This window comes from Camelus bactrianus, chromosome 23 (assembly GCF_048773025.1).
Source record: "Camelus bactrianus isolate YW-2024 breed Bactrian camel chromosome 23, ASM4877302v1, whole genome shotgun sequence".
NCBI classification, from domain to species: domain Eukaryota; kingdom Metazoa; phylum Chordata; class Mammalia; order Artiodactyla; family Camelidae; genus Camelus; species Camelus bactrianus.
In genome coordinates, this window is record NC_133561.1 from 21,749,884 (window position 1) to 21,768,993 (window position 19,110).

At 39.8% G+C, this 19,110-nt stretch overlaps 1 protein-coding gene across 3 annotated transcripts in view; it reads left to right on the top strand.

Moving 5' to 3' along the window:
• The first annotated feature begins 17,151 nt into the window (after positions 1 to 17,151).
• GREM2 (gremlin 2, DAN family BMP antagonist) overlaps positions 17,152 to 19,110 on the top strand; it is a 90,952-nt gene continuing 88,993 nt past the window's right edge. Inside the window, exon 1 of one of the 3 annotated variants that reach the window (XM_045509423.2) lies at positions 17,152 to 17,306. The gene's annotated coding sequence lies outside the window, so the exon portion shown is untranslated. Of the gene's footprint in view, positions 17,307 to 18,400; positions 18,544 to 19,110 lie in introns of those variants that run through there. The other 2 variants (XM_045509424.2, XM_074351790.1) reach the window with 2 other exon arrangements.

Genomic DNA, 19,110 nt, shown 5'->3' on the forward strand with positions numbered 1-19,110 from the left:
AAATTAATCCCCAATAGAAATGTGACCCTGATGAAACAGTTGTCAAAGTCACTGAAACTTCTTCATAAAAACGATAAAAAATAAATGTGGTCTCTGAGTCCTGGGTGAAACTTTACAGTCTTTTTAAAGTATTAGCAAGTCTGACATCTAGTGGTCAATTGGTGTTTCTAAACTAGCTAAAGGAGACGAGAGTTCAAGCGAATTGTACAGACGTCATAAGCATACACATCTGACTGATGGAGTCAGTGCAACAGAATTAAAAGCTAAAGAATGGAAAATTATGAAGGTTACTCCGATATTTGCTATACCTGTCTATGATCAGATGACTTAAGTGGCTGTGGACTCAGAGACATGAGTTCCAGGCAACCACTTCACCAGGAAAAGGGAGACAGAGAAAAGAAAAGGTACATGGGATAATACGTGTTTGTTGATAACAGTAATAACTATTTTACCTGAGACTGTATGACAGGTCTTGTGCTAAATGCTGCAAACATCACTGTTTTCTCAGCGACCTTGAAAAATAAGTAATGTGATACTTACGCTGGATGAAACTGAAAGGCTAAGTGACTTGCTGAGCTGCCCACATTCTTATAACAAAAGTTAGTAGAGGTAAATCCTTTCCCTTCCAGCTCGGCTACAATAGCCCAGCACATCGTAATGGGCAGAAAGAGCGAGTAAGAGTAATTGTTCCTGTCTGATTATGGGGTAATTATAGGACAATAATATCCTATTATTACTTAATATCAATAATATTGTTAATTAATATTATTAAAATAAATAATATTATTGTTATTATCCATAAATTGAAGACAACTAAAAGAAAAAGTAACCCTCGGCCTTAATACAGAATCTTAAATTTTATTTACTAATCAATTAGCTTATGTGTTTGAATTATTTTTAAAATTTGAAACTTTTCCCCCCAGTTTTATTGATATAATTGACATATAACATTGGATTAATTTTAGGTGTAAAACATGATGTTTTGATGTATAGATATATATGTTTGGATGTATATAAATATGTTTTGATATATGTATGTATCTCAGAAGGATCACAGCAATGTGTTTTTCCTTAGGACATCATAATTTGCAGCTGGAAACTATGTTAGAAGAGAGAGAAAATAAAAGAAATCCTTTCTCCCTCCATGTCTCCATTTTTCTGACCAGAGAAGAACTTTCACAAGACATGATTGATTGTCCTTTGAAGTATCACCAACCCTCACCCTTTTTTAGAAGCCTTGGGCGGCTCCTCGCCATGCCGTCCGGCCACCCAGGTGGGCAGTACTCCAAGTATCTTCTGACCTGAGCTCAGCACGTAGGAAGCTCAGTGAACTTCTCTAAGGTTTTAAATGAAAAAATTGCCGGTGACAGGCAGTAAGTATGGCTGAGCCTTCAATTGCTTTGCAGGCTGAGTTCTGAGTCACTCTAAAAGACCTATGACATTATTCAATTTGAAGTTCATAAGTTCTGGAAGAACTCCTCTGAATAGCCATGATGTCTAAGACCCTACTCACAGAAGACAGCCCTGGTCTGAGACAGAAATCCCTACTCTAAATAAGCTAGAGTGAGGCGTCTAGGGGCAACATGATCCAAAAAGACACTGAGCAATTGACCTAGAACACGTCCCTAAGTGTGATAACAAGGGAAGGGTGAGTGGTGACATGCAGAAGGGGCCTGGGGGCGGGATGGGGCGGTCACCCAGAAACTTACTAAGCTGTGGCCCCCATCCCTGCTCACAACACTCACTGGTTGTTTAATGGTGGGCTGTTTGCTGCGGAAAGAAATGTCAGGGCAGGAAACTGGCAGGCTTGGGATCAGGACAAGGAGAAATGTTCTCTCTTATCTCAGGCCAGGATGTTCCTTCACGAGAGAGGTTGACTCTGGGCACTGGTCAGCCACCTGACTCTTTGAGTCATTCCTTGTAGACAACGACTGTGAAGCCAGTATGTTCAAAGAGCCGTGTGATCAGAAACCACGTGTGTCAAAGCAGCCTGTTGCCAACAAAAAAGAAGCCGACTCACAGATACAGAGTGGTTACAAGTGGGGAGAGAGAGAGGAGGAGGGGCAATATAGGGGTAGGGGAAAAGGGGTTATTATGGGATTAAATGAAATAATCTGTGTGAAACCTGAAAATTTTAAAGCACTATAGGATTTAAAGAATCTTTCATTAAATAAAAAATTTTATAATTAAAACAAACAAACAACAGGGAGGGGCATCTTGATCCCTTATAGGCTGAGAAATTATTGTTGACACAGCAGTGGAGGTCCAGGACCATTGCTTCCAGCTGTAGTCAGTCCTTTGCGCTGCTGGGATGCCAAATTTTGATGGTATTGTAATTAGGTCACATGCGGGCTAACCCAGAGGACAATGACTCCACCAGGCTGCCAGAGATGGTTTCAACAGCAAGACTGTGTGGCAGCAACAGCTACAACAACTGAAAAAAACACCACCATTGCTCCGATGAAATAGGTAGTAGCTAGAACTGATCGTTCAGGACTGAGAATTGTCCATGAGGCTTTATTGTGATGATCACAACAAGGTGAGGCTCTTAAGGGGAAGAAAGCATCCTCACAGTAGCAGATGGAGGCCTAGGTACATTTAATTTGAATATATAAATAGATGTGAGAGAGTAAGAAACTAACTTAACGAAATGGCTTCCCGGATGCTAAAGCTGTTCGCTGATTGATTCTGTCGTAAAATTTTTGCAACTTGTTGTTTCTTTGACAATGCCCCATCCCTGTTTTGCTTGTTCAGCTGCTTTTGTACTAAACAGCCCCCAGCCTTCCCATTACACTCTCCCCTCCCTATACGTTCTTTGCCCAGAGTAGCTTTTCCTTTAACTCCAGAAGCCGCACAGGTGGTCACAGGCTGATTAGCCTCAGAAGAACGAACAGGCCCTCCAGAGTTTCTCCGTGACGCCAGGTGGATTCACCAAGACTCAGAAGAATACAGCACCCTGGAAAACACCCTGATTGCTGTCGCCTTTCTGTTCCGTCCAGTTTTTCTACAAAACCTCGGGACACCAACCCCAAGAGGGATTCACAGCCTCTAAGGCACCAGCCCGCTGTGACTCCCCTTTGCCTGGCAAAGCAGTGAAGCTGCTCTTTGCTAATTCTCCCAAAACTCCGCCTCTGAGTCTCATCTCGGATGCTGGGGTACAGAGGCTGGTTTTTCGACAACAGGTGCAGCTTCGTTTTATTGCTAAACTAGGTGACGCAGGATTATAGTTAGAATCCCAGTAGCTGCCCCTGAAAAAGCAATGCCTTTGACACCAGCTCTGCGAACTCTCTGTGTTCACGCTCCTACTCGGAACCGCAGCCAAGACGACCCTTTCTGTTCTAATGACCATTGAACTGCCAACTATTGGGGTGGCCGGAATAAAGCCCCAGAGCCTGAAGGTTCTCATTCTAATAACATAATTTTCAAAGAGGGTAGAAAGAAAAAAATATTTCTCCAGGTATATTGTCCTCCCTCGTGTTTTTTTTTTTTTTTAAGTGGCTTTCATTCCTTCTCAGTACCAGGAATATACCCTTATTCTTGAAGTATGTGCCTCTGTCCCTGGCCTGTGCCCTGACTAGATGTTGAATAGACTTTCTTTAAAGACAGTAAGATAAAGTAAAATATTCCCCTGTGGTTTAGTCAGATTTTTAAAAATTGCTATGATAGTGCCCTATCAGTGAGACCGACTGGTGCTTTGCTGCCAATTTTCTGCTGTTCCTCCCTCTCTTACCCAGTGTTCCCTCTTGTCTACAAAGGGCCTTACACCTGTTGTTTTTATTTCATGTTTCATTCTGCATGATTCCTTTTATAAATTCTACTTTCTTTCAATTTCCAATTTTTGCTATCTAATATTTAGAATATATAGAATTGAGGTAGTTTGAATCTCAATCTAAGAGTTTATATGCTTTGGTTAAGAAAATAAATATATCATTGAAAACATGTAAGTTAGTGAATAAACTTATACTGACCTTGGACTTAACCTCATCTCTTCTCTTCATTTCATTTCTAGATGATCTCATCACGTTTCCCAGTTTTAATTTGAAATGTATATGCCAGCAACAGCCAAATGTATAATCTCCTGGCCAAACTCCAGCACCGTCCCCCATCTCCCCTCTCTGCCCAAGCCTCAGTCTCAGATACCCATGTGGAGGGCTAATACATCCAACACCCAGACTCTTTCTTGATTCCTGTAAGGACTGTATCGTGATGCCCTGGAAAACTTGTGTGTAGCCAAATGGGCCACATAGCAAAGGCTTGAACCACAGCTAATCTGAGTCTTGGCAGAATGCCTTGAGATTTCCCCAAAATACAAGAGGATAAGAGGTCTAAAAGTTGTGGCTCCAAGTCCATCTCCTACTCACTGTCCCATCTCCCCTGAAATTCTGTCATGAGACAGTTTCTAATCGCCTCCCAGGTTCTGAGGAGATGCAGGTAGCGTTTCCTGCCCAGTTACCCTGACAATAGAGCTGCAGACTATGAAACCACTTTGCTTCAGTCAAGATTTGGCACTGTCCCACACTTGCACTGCCATCAGCCAGCCTCTTTTGTCCCAGGTCATCATTTTTAGCAGGTGCGGCAAGGATCGTGAGGAACTAGCACCTTTGACTTCCCTTTTTTCTTACTATTTTTTGTGACAAATAAACTATCTAAATCTAAAAGTGTATCTTTACCAATAGGATCTGTCAAGTCAAGGCCTTTGCCTTGGCTTGTCTTGTGTGTGTGACAGCTTGACAATTCCCACTTCAGAGCTGTTGCATGCAGTTTCCTCTGCTTGGAACATCTGCCTCCAGATGCATGGCCAACCCTTCACCTCTCTTCATGCTTCTGCTCAAAGGTCTTCCTTGTTCAGCAAGCCCCTGACCTCCACGCTTGCATTTCTTTTCTTTCTCATGCTCTCATATTATTCCCCATAAGATCCAAATTGCCTGATTTAAGATTTATTTGTTTAATTATTTATTGTCTGACTCTTTCAATAGAGTGTAAGCCCAATGAGGCCAAAGAAGTTTTCTGCTCTGCTCTCTACTGTATCCTAAAAGCACAGACCTAAAACAGTGCCCAGCACTTAGTAGGAACTCAGCTAATATTTACTGAATGAATGAATGATTGAGTCATGAAAATGTGAATAAATTCTTCCAAGAAACAACAGTGGACTCAGTGTTTATAGACTGCATACTGTAGATGTGTGAAGTTGAATCAGTCTATCTTGGTCTTGACTGAATTTTTATACTTTGAAAAGATAATGTCTCAAAACTTCATTGCTATAAACTTTATATTGATATTTGACTCAGTTAACATTTTGTAGGTAAACAGATCTAGATACAAACTATTCTATTTTTAATTCAACAAACATGTAGTGTTTACCTGTTAGGGAGTGAGCGTTAACCTTGTCAGCAACGTGAAGTCCTCGCACGTAACTGAACCCTCAGCAAATGGTAGCTGATGTTGTAGTGGTTTAAGATCAGAGGACAAGTGAATTGTTCTGAAAAGTGAGAAAAGAACCACTTTTGTGACCTTTGGAATCAGTCTTCATGGATTTAATCAGAGATTTCCCTGTGAAAAAGGAAGGGAAGGCATTGTAGGTTCAGGAGACATAACCACATGGCTTGAAGACATCAGGCATACAGGAACAGGGCAAATATTGCCTCGGTCTGAAGGGGAGCAAAAGTGGGAGATCAAAAAAAAAACTTGAGTGTTTTGAATTTTTTATTGTCTTTGCTTTAGGAGGAGTAGAATTTCTGAAGTGCTATATAGTTTTTTTTAAAAAATCACACTCAAAAAAGTGAAGGTAAAATTATGTCAATGGAGAATGTGTTTTTCACATGACACAAGTTTCTAATGAGTAAGAAAATATCGTCTTTAATTCCGTTTCCCTTGAAAACAGTGGTTTCAAAAAGTGAGAAACAAAACTTGAAGAACTTAAACTTCAGGAAATAGGATTTCTTTTTTAGAGATTAAAAAGATACAAAGTAGTTTAGTGAAATCAAACCATTGCCAGATTCTTTTTTTTTCCCCTTGAAATAGATTTGATAGTTAATCTAATTGTCTATTAAGTGTATTCCTTTTATAAAACCCATTACGTGTCACTCTGTTTCAAAGTTTTGAAAGAAAAATATAAACAGTGTTTAATCCTAAGCAAAATTAAACAAGCATAATTTCATTTGGAAATACTTACGAAAACTTACATTCAAAAAAAGTAAAATCTGAGTGCGACAAAATTGTCCCTAGTTAAATGGCTGCTTCAGGAAGAGAGATCACCTGCTGTCAAACGTGGAAAATACAATTAAACAATAAATGTCTCCCTGAGAAAAACATTAGTCGTGAAGCAGCGAGGGGAAACAAACGATGTCACGTTAACTCTAGGAAAGACAGAGTCCTTTGTAAAAGACGCTGTCACATATTTTTGCAAATAGCCTGTTTCTTCCAGTGGAGATTTGCAAAATATGACAATTGAGCTCACCAAATCTCTAGTGGTTGCCTTGGAAAAAGAAGTGGAGATCATTCTCCCCTTTATCAAACTAGCTGAGCCCTCTTCTGCCTCCTTAACTACCATCTCAAACTCCCATCTGCCACAGAGGAGAATAGGGCTTATTAAAATTATGTATCAGATGAGGATTTCATACCCCTTCAGATGTCCTGGAATTTGTCTTTTTGCTTTAAAACATACTGTTAGGTGGCCTCATACCTTTCACTACTTCTCTTAAGAATACTTTCTAAGAGTTTCCAACTCTTAATATCGCAAACTCTTCTGAAGTGCTTGCCATGATCTGGGGCTTCAAGTAAACCATTTCCTCCTGCTCAAGCTTTGGGAAGGTAAAAACAAAACCTTAGCAGAGCCCCCGGAAATTCTGTACCTTCATTATGTTACTTGGCTTTCCTGAACCCCAGTCTCCCTAGCGGTGCTCATATCCACCTTTTCCTAAATCATCATCGTCACTGAGCTCCTCCCAACTCATTGTAATCCACATTTGAAAAATTAATGCAATTTCTGTTATGCATTGTACTAAAGGAACACAGGAATGTCTAAGATGCCTAACATCAGCTCCTTAAAGGGGCTACCCATCCAGAGCCAGAATGAGAACCTGAACACCTAAAAGGATTTATTCCAAATATACTCAAAAGAGTCTAAAATAAATCTTTCTGCAGCCAAAAACACAATGAAATGCCCGTATTTACCAAGACTAAGCCATTTGGCTATGGGTTTAGGGAAAGACAATGACTCTTGATTATAAGGAACAAAGGACATGTGTAGGGACTCTTGTGATCCCGTGTGTGTGTGTGTGTGTGTGTGTGTGTGTGTGTGAGTGCATATTTGTGTACTGCTAAGAGGGCTCCCAAGTTCTGCTGAGAACCAAATAACTCTTACAAAACAGTACTTTGATAAGTTAAGTGTAAATGAATTAGAAACATACAGATTAAATTTCCCTTAATGCACATGGATTTAAAAATTAAGGGGAAAATGCGTGGCAAAGCGAATTTTGGCTTTTACCAATCCCAAAGCTTTAGAAAAAGAGTTGGAGATGCTCTGTGATACAGCTCAGGAAGATGTGGCCCACTTCCCCTCTCCTTTTTTCTAAATCTTCATTTGTTCACACACACAGTATCAGAAAGGTCAATGGAACATTTCTATTGGAGATAATGCCTGGTTCTAAAATAAGACTGTATGAGAAAATCCCTTGTTCACTTGCGAAGTTGCCATACATTTGCATTTACGGTGCATAATTAATTCGGGAATCTTCTGAAGAAACAGTGCTCTTCCTTAGCCCTCAGGAGAGAAAGGGCAGCACCCGCTTCTGCCTGTGTGCTAGTGTCTGTCTGACTCTACTCCATAAATGTATTTCCAAAGGATTCTCAATGGAAAACACCTTCTTTTAATTTTCTCCAGATGTTGTTCTTAGTAGGGATGAATTTTCTGAGTCTCTCCTAAATCCTGCTGGGTAATTCTGCACATGGTCATGGTTAACACAAGCATGAGATGAATTCCAGATGTGGAAGTCATCAGAATGATCTACAGATCTAAGGCGTTACTCTGGAGAAAATACGAGGGCTGTTGTGAGGTCATAACAATTAAAGAGGGTCACGCTGAAAGGTCTGGGAGTTGCAGCAGAGGGGAGGGAGTGAGCAGAGGGTAGTTAAGAATGTGAATCCCTCATATTTGAGGGTTACCCATCCTGAGTCAGAGAACCAAGACAGGTAAAGAAGGAGAAATATGAAAAACCTTTATAATTTTAATATTATTATTATTTGAGTAGATATCCTTTATATCATCTATACGCATTCTAAAGGCAAAATGACTAATTTTCTGTCTTCTATCCATAAATGAGTGGTTGATATGATTGCTTGATTGAAAACCACTAGAAAACTGTATAGAGATTCACAGACTAGAAGGACCCAAAGTAAACACAGAAAGCTGGGGGAAAAAAAATCTTATGCAAGAAAGAGAGAGACACAGCAGGAATGTCTCGGTGCTATGGGACGGCAGAAAGTGGATTTGGAATGGGAAAAGCCTGGATGCAAATGCTGGCAACAGCCCCTACAAGGCACAATTCATTCTTTCCACCTGTAAATGATGATAATACTACGTATCTCATACATTTGGATTAATGGAAAAGAAGTTCTATTCCAAATGTTTTCTTGGCAAAAAGTGCCAGAATATAACTGATTTGGGGGCAAAAATGAAGTTGTCATGAGTATTTTATTTAATTGTATCCTTTTTAAATATATTATGTGTATTTATTACATAAGTGGTTCACAGTATCACATATTCATTTCAATTCAAGTGGTATAGAAACATACGGAGTATACATAAGAGATTCCTCTTTCTTTCTTTTTCTTCCCCTTTCTTTCTAATTCTTCTCTCTAACCCCTCAAATAGACAAAACTAGTGGGTTGATATGCATTTTTCTACATTTTTGTATATATATATAAATACATGCATGTATCAGAGTATTGAAAATAAAAATAAGATTATACTAAATATACATTATTTTGCAACTTGCAAAAAGCATTTAATATTGCAGAAGCAAGAAACATTTTAATTTCATTCCAATTTTTAAGAGTTACACATTTGTATGAACATTGATGCAAATATCTGAATTAAATACTATAATAAAAGAATAATGCAAGTATAGTTTAATAAAAATGCAATGATAGTTCAATATTAGTTAATATATTACTATTTTTCATCACATCAATAAATCAAACAGACAAAGCATTTGCTCATTTTGAAGAAAGGCAAAAATTGTTTTGATAAAATTTAATATCAATTTATAGTTTAATGATATCTCTTCATAAACCATGAACAGGAGGATTTTTTTTTAACAAGATAAAACATACCTGTATCAAATAATAGGGAATCTCTTATTAAATGTAAAAAACAATAGAGCTGATCTAAATATATGAGGAAGAATATAATAATTTTTGCTGCTATGCTTTAACATTTTTCCAAAAGCAGTCACAATACAATGAGAAAAAATGAAAATATTCATATATAAAAGGACATGAAATGTAACAGAACATACAAGAAAATCAGCTGAAATACTATTATAACAAATAATAGAGAGTCCAGAGTAATGAGGTGAACATCAAGTGCTATAGACCGAATGTGCGCCCCCCAGACTCATGTGCTGAAATCCTAACCCCAAGGGGATGGTGTTAGGAGGTGGGGCCTTTGAGGGTGATTAGGTCAATAGGGCTAAGTCCTCATGAAAGGGATTAGTGCCCTTATAAAACTGCTTTCTGGAGAGCTCCTTCATCCCTTCTGCCATGCAAGGACACAGTGAGAAGGTGACTGCCTTTGACCCAGGAAGACGTCCTCACCAGCTCCTTGATCCTGGATTTATGGATCTCCAGAACCATGAGAAATAAAGTTCTGTTGTTTAATAGCAAAAAAAAAAAAAAAAAGAGAGTCCAGTAAGCTGGCTAATTACAAAAAAAAATACAAAAATCTCAATGCTTTTCTTTAAATCTGCTACAATTAAAAAAAATGCAATGTGTATAGGAGAAGGTGATGCAATTCATCATAGTACCAACAGATACAAAATTCTTATGAGTAAATTTAATAAAAATATATGCAACTTTTAGAAATAAAACCTAAAGCAACACCAAAGAACTGAAAGATGATGCTAATAAATTTAGAGACATACTATGTACTAGATGAGATGAATTACTTCCAGAAGCATGTTGGTTCTTTCCTAATCAATCTATAAATTAACACACCTAGTACTATAAAATTCTGATTGGCTTTTAAAACTTAATTTTCCCAAAGCCCTGTAGCAATAAATTCCTGAAGATAATGAAGACAACTTCAAAAAAGCAGAAGATTGGCATGTATTTAAAGACACAATAAGGCCATAATTATCAAAACAATATTCAGTATTGAACTGACCCAGGTAGAGGCAGAAATTAAAGGAAAAGCACAGATCGCTCAGAAAGAAACCCACGTATATTTAGTATTGCGTTAAGTGACAAAAATGACATTTCTAATCAGCAGAAAAATTACGGATTATTCAATAATTAATTGTGTAATTACTGGTTAACTATCAGAGGGAAAGGAAGGAAGGAAGAAAAAAGGAAAGAAAGATTAAATATACTTTATTATTTAACCACAATCTGAAATACATGTATATTTTAAGTCAAGTGTACAATATTGTAATTTGACATTTAAGTACTTTATGATATGATCACCACAATAAGTTTAGTAACCATCCGTCACCATACAAAATTATTACAGTGTTATTGACTGTATTCCTTATGCTGTATATTACATCCCAGGTCTTATTTTACAACTGGAAATTTGCACTTAATGCCCTTCACTGATTTTGCCCAACCTCTCACTGTTCTCCCCTCTGGAGACCATTCATTTCTTCTCTGTATCTGTGAATCTGTTTCTGTTTTGTTTTGTTTTGTTTTTTAATTTGTTCATTTTGTTTTTAGATTCCACATATAGATGATGACATACAGTATTTGTCTTTCTCTGACTTATTTCACTTAGAGTAATACCCTCTAGGCTGAACCATTGTTGCAAATGGCAAGATTTCCATCTTTTTTAAGGCTGAGTAATATATATAGATAGATAGCTTGTTTTTTGCTATTCTGATTGGGTGATTTCCAATCGCCTGTCTTCCAGACTGTTGATTAGTTCTTCTGTGTCGTTAAATCTGCTGTTGGTTCCCTCTAGTGTATTTTTCATTTCGGTTATTGGATTCTCTGGCTCTGACTGGCTCTCTTTTATATTTTCTATCTCTTTGTCGAAAATGTAATTGTGTTCCTCCACTTTTCTCCTGAGTTTGGTGAGTGTCTTGATGACTCCTTATCTGGAAGATTGCTTATCTCCATTTCATCTAGTACTTTTTCCAAGGTTTTGTTTTATTCTTTTATTTAGATTGCATTTGTTTGACTCTCCATTTTGCCTAACTCTGTGTTTCTATGTATTAAGCAGATCAGTTACACCTTCTAGCCTTGAAGGAGTGACTTTTTGTGGAAGTGACTTTCTGTAGAGCCCAGTAGCCTGGTCTCCCCTGGTTGGCAGAGCCAGGTGCTCCAGGAGCGCCCCCTAGGTGGGCTGTGTGCGCCCTCCTGTGTGGCTGGGCTGTGACTGCTGTGGGCATTCTGGTGTGGCGGGCTGGACCCTCTCTTTGGGAGCCATTTTCTGAGGACACCAGTCCCAGCAGAAGGTGCCTGCCAAATACAGCAGGATGGGTTGTTTTCTCTCAATTTAATTTTCACTCTATTCCTCCCACCCACCTTAAGGGAAAAAAAAAATTTTTTTCAGGTTTCTGAACTCTGTGTTTGCTTACCTATGGGAAGGCAAATTGCTACAACATTTTTAGGGGTTATTTTGGTAACATAAATGAAAAAGCTATTTCATAGAATTGATGGGGAAGAAGAAAAAGAAGACTTTATGTAGTTGCCATAGTAACAGGTTGGAACACAGCTTTGGGGCCTCATGCTCCACAGTCCATAATTAGTTTTGCCTTAGGCCCATTAATGGAAGCCCACTCCTCACAGGTAGCTAATTCCATCTTTCTTTACCCCCTGGATCTCAGGAAGACTGTTTCAGAGTTGGTGCCTAACTTCCTTCTGTTACACAGAAAGGAAAGGGTTAAAGAATCTGCTTCAGAACTATTAAATAATTATTAAGTAAGCACTGAGTTAAGCATCTAAAAATAAGCTGCTTTCTCTACTGGATACTAAAGTGCTCTAAGTCTTGAAATGTTTTAATGTTTTATACTTGCACAAAATTCTTACACCCCAAAGCACTCTGCATTTATAAAACTCTTTCTGAAATGCCAAGTTGAATTTGGTATCTATTTAAAAACATATAGAGAAAGCAAATAATAATAATAATATAAATAATAATACATGGCTGGCCACACAGCAGAATGTGAGATTAGGAAAGTTTATAGATTTTTCCTCCCCTCAGGAAAACAGAGCAAAATTCTCATTAGAGCCAAGGAATGAGTGAAAATCTGAGCCTTTCAAATGATTTCCCAGTACTTCCATCTACACCTGACTGGAGGGGAAATTTTCAGGAAACGTGACAACAAATGAAGAATCTCAAAAAATTGAAGCTGAAAAGCACACTAACATGTGGAATAAACCTATATTTTTGGAAGGGGAAACTTGTGGTGGGCATAACACAGTAAGCCCATGACATGCGGGTTGGCAGAAGAATGACCAGAGACTGAGGAAAGTTTAATAGGATGCTGCTATGGGCAACTGCGGGCCACACAGGCAAGAGGTGCCTGCGTCAGTGCAGAGGGTGGGTGTGCAGGGTCTTTTATTGGGGGGGAGGGGGCTGTGAACACAAGGAGTAGGGGCTGCATGATTAAATCGTGCACAGGCACCTGATTGGTTGTAAGATCTGTTGATGTGATGAGTTTTGTTAGGGTAAACACACATGAGGGGATGTTTTACATCTTGCAGAAATGCAGCTATGCAAAGGATCCTGCAGTGGGGAGTCGGGGTTAAGGTGTCAGTAGGCTCCAGGCACACAGAGCCCAGGGGTGGGGGTTTTATGACTCTAGAGAGTGCCAGCCAGCTCCACAAAACTGACACCCAGAGAGAAGTCAGTTGTCCACATCAGTCAGTGAGGTGGTGACCTACCGAGCTCTTCAGCACAGGTGTCTGTATTTCTCTTCTGGCCTTCTCCTCTCCCCTCCAGTTCACCCCTGGGCTGTGTGCCTCCAGGGCAGTCACAGCGTGGCAGGCAATGTGCTACCCTGGCAGTCTTTTTTCATTTAAATTCTCACCACAGCACTCGGAGGTACTGATATTTCTTCTTTCACAGACGAGAAAACTGAGTCTCAAAGAAGTGTTGGGACTTGGACACAATCTGGAAGCCAGTTCTGTTTAATTCCTGAATTGAGGATCCCAGTTATTCCATTTGAGAATCAAGGAAGAGGTTCTATTTCACTGTGCACAAGTTTGTGTGCCCAGCGTACAGTGAGGCCAAACAACCGAAACATCAGAGTTTGGGGCAGAGGAAGGTTCATTGCAGAGCCGAGCAAGGGGAGGAGGTGTTGAAAACCCCCAAACTCCACAGCAAAGCATTTTTAAAGGCAAAGTGAGGGAGGGCTGCCCCAGGGTGTGTGATCAGCTGTGCACAGTTCTGTTTGGTTGATGGTAATCATCCTTAGGTGCCAGAAGGTCTGGGGGCTAATGATCATCATATAGTTAATTTCTTCCATTTAATGGTGGTTTTAGCATCTGAAAAACTCAGGAAATGTGCACCAGACACTATTAACTAGATACTCAGGGAGGAGCTACAGCAGAGGGTATGGAGGAGGGGTCTGTCCCAGGAAGACCCAAGAGGGTCCTGCTTGTTTACAATGTCTCCTCCCCAACCTGCCTGTTATCTACCCACTGGATTATCTGAAATAAGGTTTTGTTAAAGGTTACATGTGATCACACATCCCATGCTTTGGAAGGGAAACTTATTTCCCACCCTTTTATTCCTTTCTCTCTGTATACATTTTTAAGGCATGTGGTAATATTTCCACCCATATCTAGAGAGCAAATAAACCTAATCTAGATAGATAGATAGATAGATAGATATGCTTTTCAGATTCTCAAAGCTCTCTTTCACTGAGTGCCTGCCACGTATCATGAAATGTAAATACACTGTCTCTCATCTGCACAGCGACCCTGAAAGTTAGACTTGGCGACATTTGCTTCTTTTGTCGTCTCTCCCCCTCGCTCAGTTACAAGTGCCTAACAGAGTCTCAGAATCACATAATGGCCTTAATCGAATTGGTACTGGTTTCCATAGAGACCACAGAGCACCTTCAAGTCCCTGGATCCCACCATTAATCACGGGCTTTGGTATCTACAGAAGGGGAGTCCAGCCAAAATGTGCAAAGTGCCATCTCCGAGCAGCAGAGCGCAGCTCCACCGGCTCCCTGTTGTTTACCAGGCTGTGGAATCTCATCATCCATCACAGTGGAGCCAGCTCCCTTCCCCCTCCAGCTCTGAAATATGTGACTTCTCCGCATGCACTGGTCTCCTACCCAGAGGCAGCCTTGCTTCTGGCAGCTCCTCCTTGGAAATAGACAGGCTTGGAGACTGCCTGCTGTGTTTGGAATTGTTGTGACTCCAAGCCTAAACCAACTTGAGAGAGAGGAGTGAAGAGGGTAGTGCGGGAGGCAAGGGCGAAGAAAGAGAAGTTGAAAGGTGGGAAAAGATGTAAATAGCACTGTTTAGAAGGGCTCTGGGGGAAACTGTTTCTCTGTTAACCAGGCAGAGGGACCTGAGGGTACTTGATCCCTGTGGAGTTGAGGCTTATTGTCCTGTTCATTCTCCCTTCCATCTTTTGCGCAAAGCAGTGAGGAGTATGGAACAATGTGAGGGCTCAGGGCTTCTGTCAGCCTTACTGTGTCACAAAAAAATGATGTGCCTTGAGGACATTCACAGACATAAGTGACTTAAAAGGATACTTCTTTTTCTCTGGGAAGATGCTTTCTCCATTCAGGGAAGCGTGATATTTCCAAAGAAGTGATATCTGTTGCTGTGTTTTTGATACAGGAAAAAATGTGGGGCGAGAGAATGGCCATGTGTCAGGTCTCAGTTGAGTCCCTGGGACGCGCCCTGCCAAATGTGGGTCCTTGGCTTTGCACAGGAAAGAATTCAAGAGTGAGCCACAATTGAGTAAAGGTAGACTTATTCAAAGAGCTACATACTCCATAGACAGCGTGCAGGTTGTTTCAGAAGGCAAGAGAAAGGTGTGAGGTGTGGGGGTTGGGTGCTCAGTTTAAAGTGAAAATAGATACACACTCCATAGGGTGAGGTCTGTCTCACTCAGAAGGCAGAGCAGCCTCGAGGTGTAGGGGTTGCTGGTTTTTATGGGCTCAGTAACTTCATATGCTAATAGGTGGGAGGGTTACTCCAACTACTTTGAGGAAGGGGCTGGGATTCCCAGGAACTGGGTCACTGCCCACTTTTTGACCTTTTATGGTTAGACTTGGAACTGTCATGGTGCCTGTGAGTGTGTCATTTACCATATTTATATATTACAATGAGCATATAATGAAGCTCAAGGTCTACTGGAAGCCAAATCTCCCGCCATCTTGGGCCTCAAGGCCAACTGGGAGTTAAATCTTCTGCCGTTTTGATGTTAATTATTTCTGTCCCATTCCTTGAATGGCTGTGACCTGCCCCTTTCCTTCCTGTCTTAATTTGGCTGCTGCTGTTGGTAGTTTTGCTTTAATAAAGTGTATCATCATCCACATCCTAGTCCATGTGATGATTGAGTACAAACCTGTCCATGATTTACTGGATACTGCACAGTGTGAAGAAAAACGAACATAATCCCATTCAATTGAAAGTAAGGTAATAACACGTGTCAAGGAAGCTAGCTAGCACCTGGCACTTATTTTCCAAGATATATTCCATCATCTCTTCCTGGTATGGAGTTATGGATAACTTTAAAAGGCACTGATATTGAAACAGATGATACAGCTATAATCTCTATGAGCAGATCACTAAGCAAAATAAATGAACGCTACACTTAAATTATATCTAAGCAAAAGAAGATTTTATGGATAGAAAAAAAGAAGAAAGCCTAAATCATACTGAGACAAGATGAAATTGTGTCTTGTTCTGGCTGGGCTGCTGTAACAGGATATTACTGACTAGGTGGCTGATGAACACCAGAAATTTATTTCTCACAGTCCTGGAGACTGGGAAGTCCAAGATCAAAGTGCTGACAGATTTAGTATCTGGTGAGGATCTGTTCCTTGGTTCACAGATGGCTCTCTTCTCCCTGTGTTCCCACATGGCAGAAGGGTCAAGGGAGCTCTCTGGACTCTTTTATATAGCACTAATCCCACTAATGAGGGCTCCTCCCTCATGATTTAGTCACCTCCCAAAGGAACCACCTCCAAATACCACCATATTTGGGACTGAGTTTCAACATATGAATTTAGGGGGATCCAAACATTCAGTCTATAACATTGCATGAGAGTAAGTAATTACATATTTTTTATTTAGCCTGAAGATTCCCCTGATGTTTGCATTTAGAAGCTATTTGGAAAATGAAAGGAAGTGCTAAAGCAAGTTTGGAATAAAACTATGGCTAAAAAGCAGCTTGTACATAGGTCCTGTAGTGTCAGTTTTTGGAGGACCAGGGAGAGTATGTGTGAAGGAGAATTGTTCTCAGAGAAGATGCTCTCTTTTCCTTTAATTCTCCAGGAAAATTTAAGAACCCAATGGGAAGGGTGGGAAATCATGATGACTTCAAGATGACACTTGTACGTAGATTAAATAGTGTAGACTGCAAATGAATAGGTGAATTGATGTGATTTGAAGAAAGGCAGTGAGATTTGCTATTAGACTAGAATCTTTCTGTATACAAGATAATTCTGTGATTCCAGCCAAAGTCAAAGTGATGTTGACACAATATTCTGATGTTATCCAAGTTATCCAAGAGATAAATTGGAAAACCCCAATCCAATAGGTTCTCCTTTATCAAAATGATCAATGTTGGCTGTGTAGAGTGGCTTAGCACACTGTCTGTTGGCACTATGCTTGAATTTCTTTCAATCCTACAGTGAGAACAATCCTTCCAAAGCCCTGTGCCTGCTCTCTGTGTGAGGAGGCATTTCTGTGATTCATCAAAAGCCCTGAGGGATTAGAGAATGTTAGAGGTGGAGCTTCTGAACAAGTAGCAAAGAGTGCCATGTGCAGCAGAAGCCTACAGATCAGAGATCATAATGGAAGGTGCAGATGGAAAGCAGGATGGAGAAATGCAGCAGGGAGAAAAGGCGGAGTGAGGGCGTGTAATTATGGAAACTACCTCAGAGCTGTTGGAGGTAAGATCTCTACTCCAAAAGATTACAACATGGAAAATGTTCCAAAGAATAAGATCTGTTGCAATATCTTGGCATTCATGAATTAATTTATCCTAGAATTATCCTTGAACATACAGTTCATCTCCTCAATGTTTCTATTCTGCTCTTTTATGCTCTCTTTCCAATCGATTTGTCTTATTGAAAGTTGTTTTAGAAAAAAGATAGGGAAAGGGAGGTCAGAAAAATGTAGATTAGGCTTGTCGACTGAAAACAAAATGCGCAACCTAAAAGCTGAGAATTATGTTTTATTTGGTGGACTTACTGAGGACTTAAGCCCAGGAGATAGCCTCTCAGATAACTTTGAATGATTGTTCCAAAAAGGTAAGGGAGGAGACAGGATATACAGGAATATTTGCAAAAAAAAAAAAAAAAAAAAAACAGATAGTGGAACATCAAAAGATTACTGCTAATTAAAGAAAAATCAGACATCTCAAGCTAATGAATTTAGTGCTTTTCTGTGTATGGGAAAATGCAAGATTCTGGACTTAGTGAAATTACTCTTTTGATATGAACCTTAACTATCTCGGGCGAGTATCCTGTTTTCCTCCATCCTGAATCCCCTTAGGGTGCACCACTGCTGGTGGCTGCAGTGGTTGATGCCTTGATAGTTGCAACATCCTTTGTTTACTGATATGGCAGTGATACTGTGTGTCCACAGTATGTACTGTTACTTGCTATTGCTCAGAGATACTTGAGAATAGTGGGAAAATAAGGGCTTTGGAGATCTCAGATGAACCATAGAGTCAATCAACCAATTGATATCTAGAATATATATTAGATGTTTAGTACTGGAGGGAGAGAAAAAAACTATTTTGAAATCAACAGGGCTCTTAAAACCCAACTAGGACGACAAACATGTAAATGATCAGAACAGAGAAAATGACCAGAAAAGAGAAAACGTATTGGCACTGAGTAAAATATAAGAGGAAAGGATAAATAACAATTGCAAAATAAGTAAGGGAAAGAAGCCACCAGAACCAGCTCTGTTTCTTGGAAAAGTCTCCAGGAAGAGACAGTGCAGGACTGAGCCTTAGTGCATTGATGATTGTTCAAGGAAAGACACGAGTAAGAGTGTGCATGTGGGTATGTCCTGATGTGGAAGAGCAGGATATAGGGACTGAGCAATAGGAGTGAAGGTGTTCAGTAGCACGCGACTGAGTATGAAGAACCTTCACATCTAGATTGGATGCAGTTCAAAGTAAGTAACCATTGCTCAGCCTTGAGTAATCTGATTAAGAATGAAAGTGAAGAAAGGTTGGAAGCAAGGCTCCAGAATGGAATGAAAAGATAGTAATTTAGGCATGAAATGATGAGAGTCTGCCCTGCACAGATATGGGGTAATAGCTGTAGAGAAAAGCTTCAGTTGCTATTTCTCAGAAACAGCTAGTTCACTGGAATTACTTTACGGAGTGGAAATTCTAATAGCATCTAAATATTATTTCTTTTAAATCTGGGATTTGGTCATGCCTGTATTTTAATCATGCAAAACATTCAGTCGGTTGGCAAGCTGTAGGACTGGTATTGTTATTTTTGTATCCAGTAATTCATTTTTAAAATGTCAGTAAATTTTTGTGTTATATTGCTTCTGGTTTACTGTGTGTTGGGGGGGGTGCCATTTAACATTCTTTAGTAAGAAGGATAAAAAGAGAGACAGAGAGGAGACGGATCGTTGTTTATTTTACGTTCTGAAGTTTAGAAAACTAAGGCTGGTGCCTCCATGATCAATGTTTTTAGTAAAAAGCCTGTCTGGAAAAAAATGTAATGG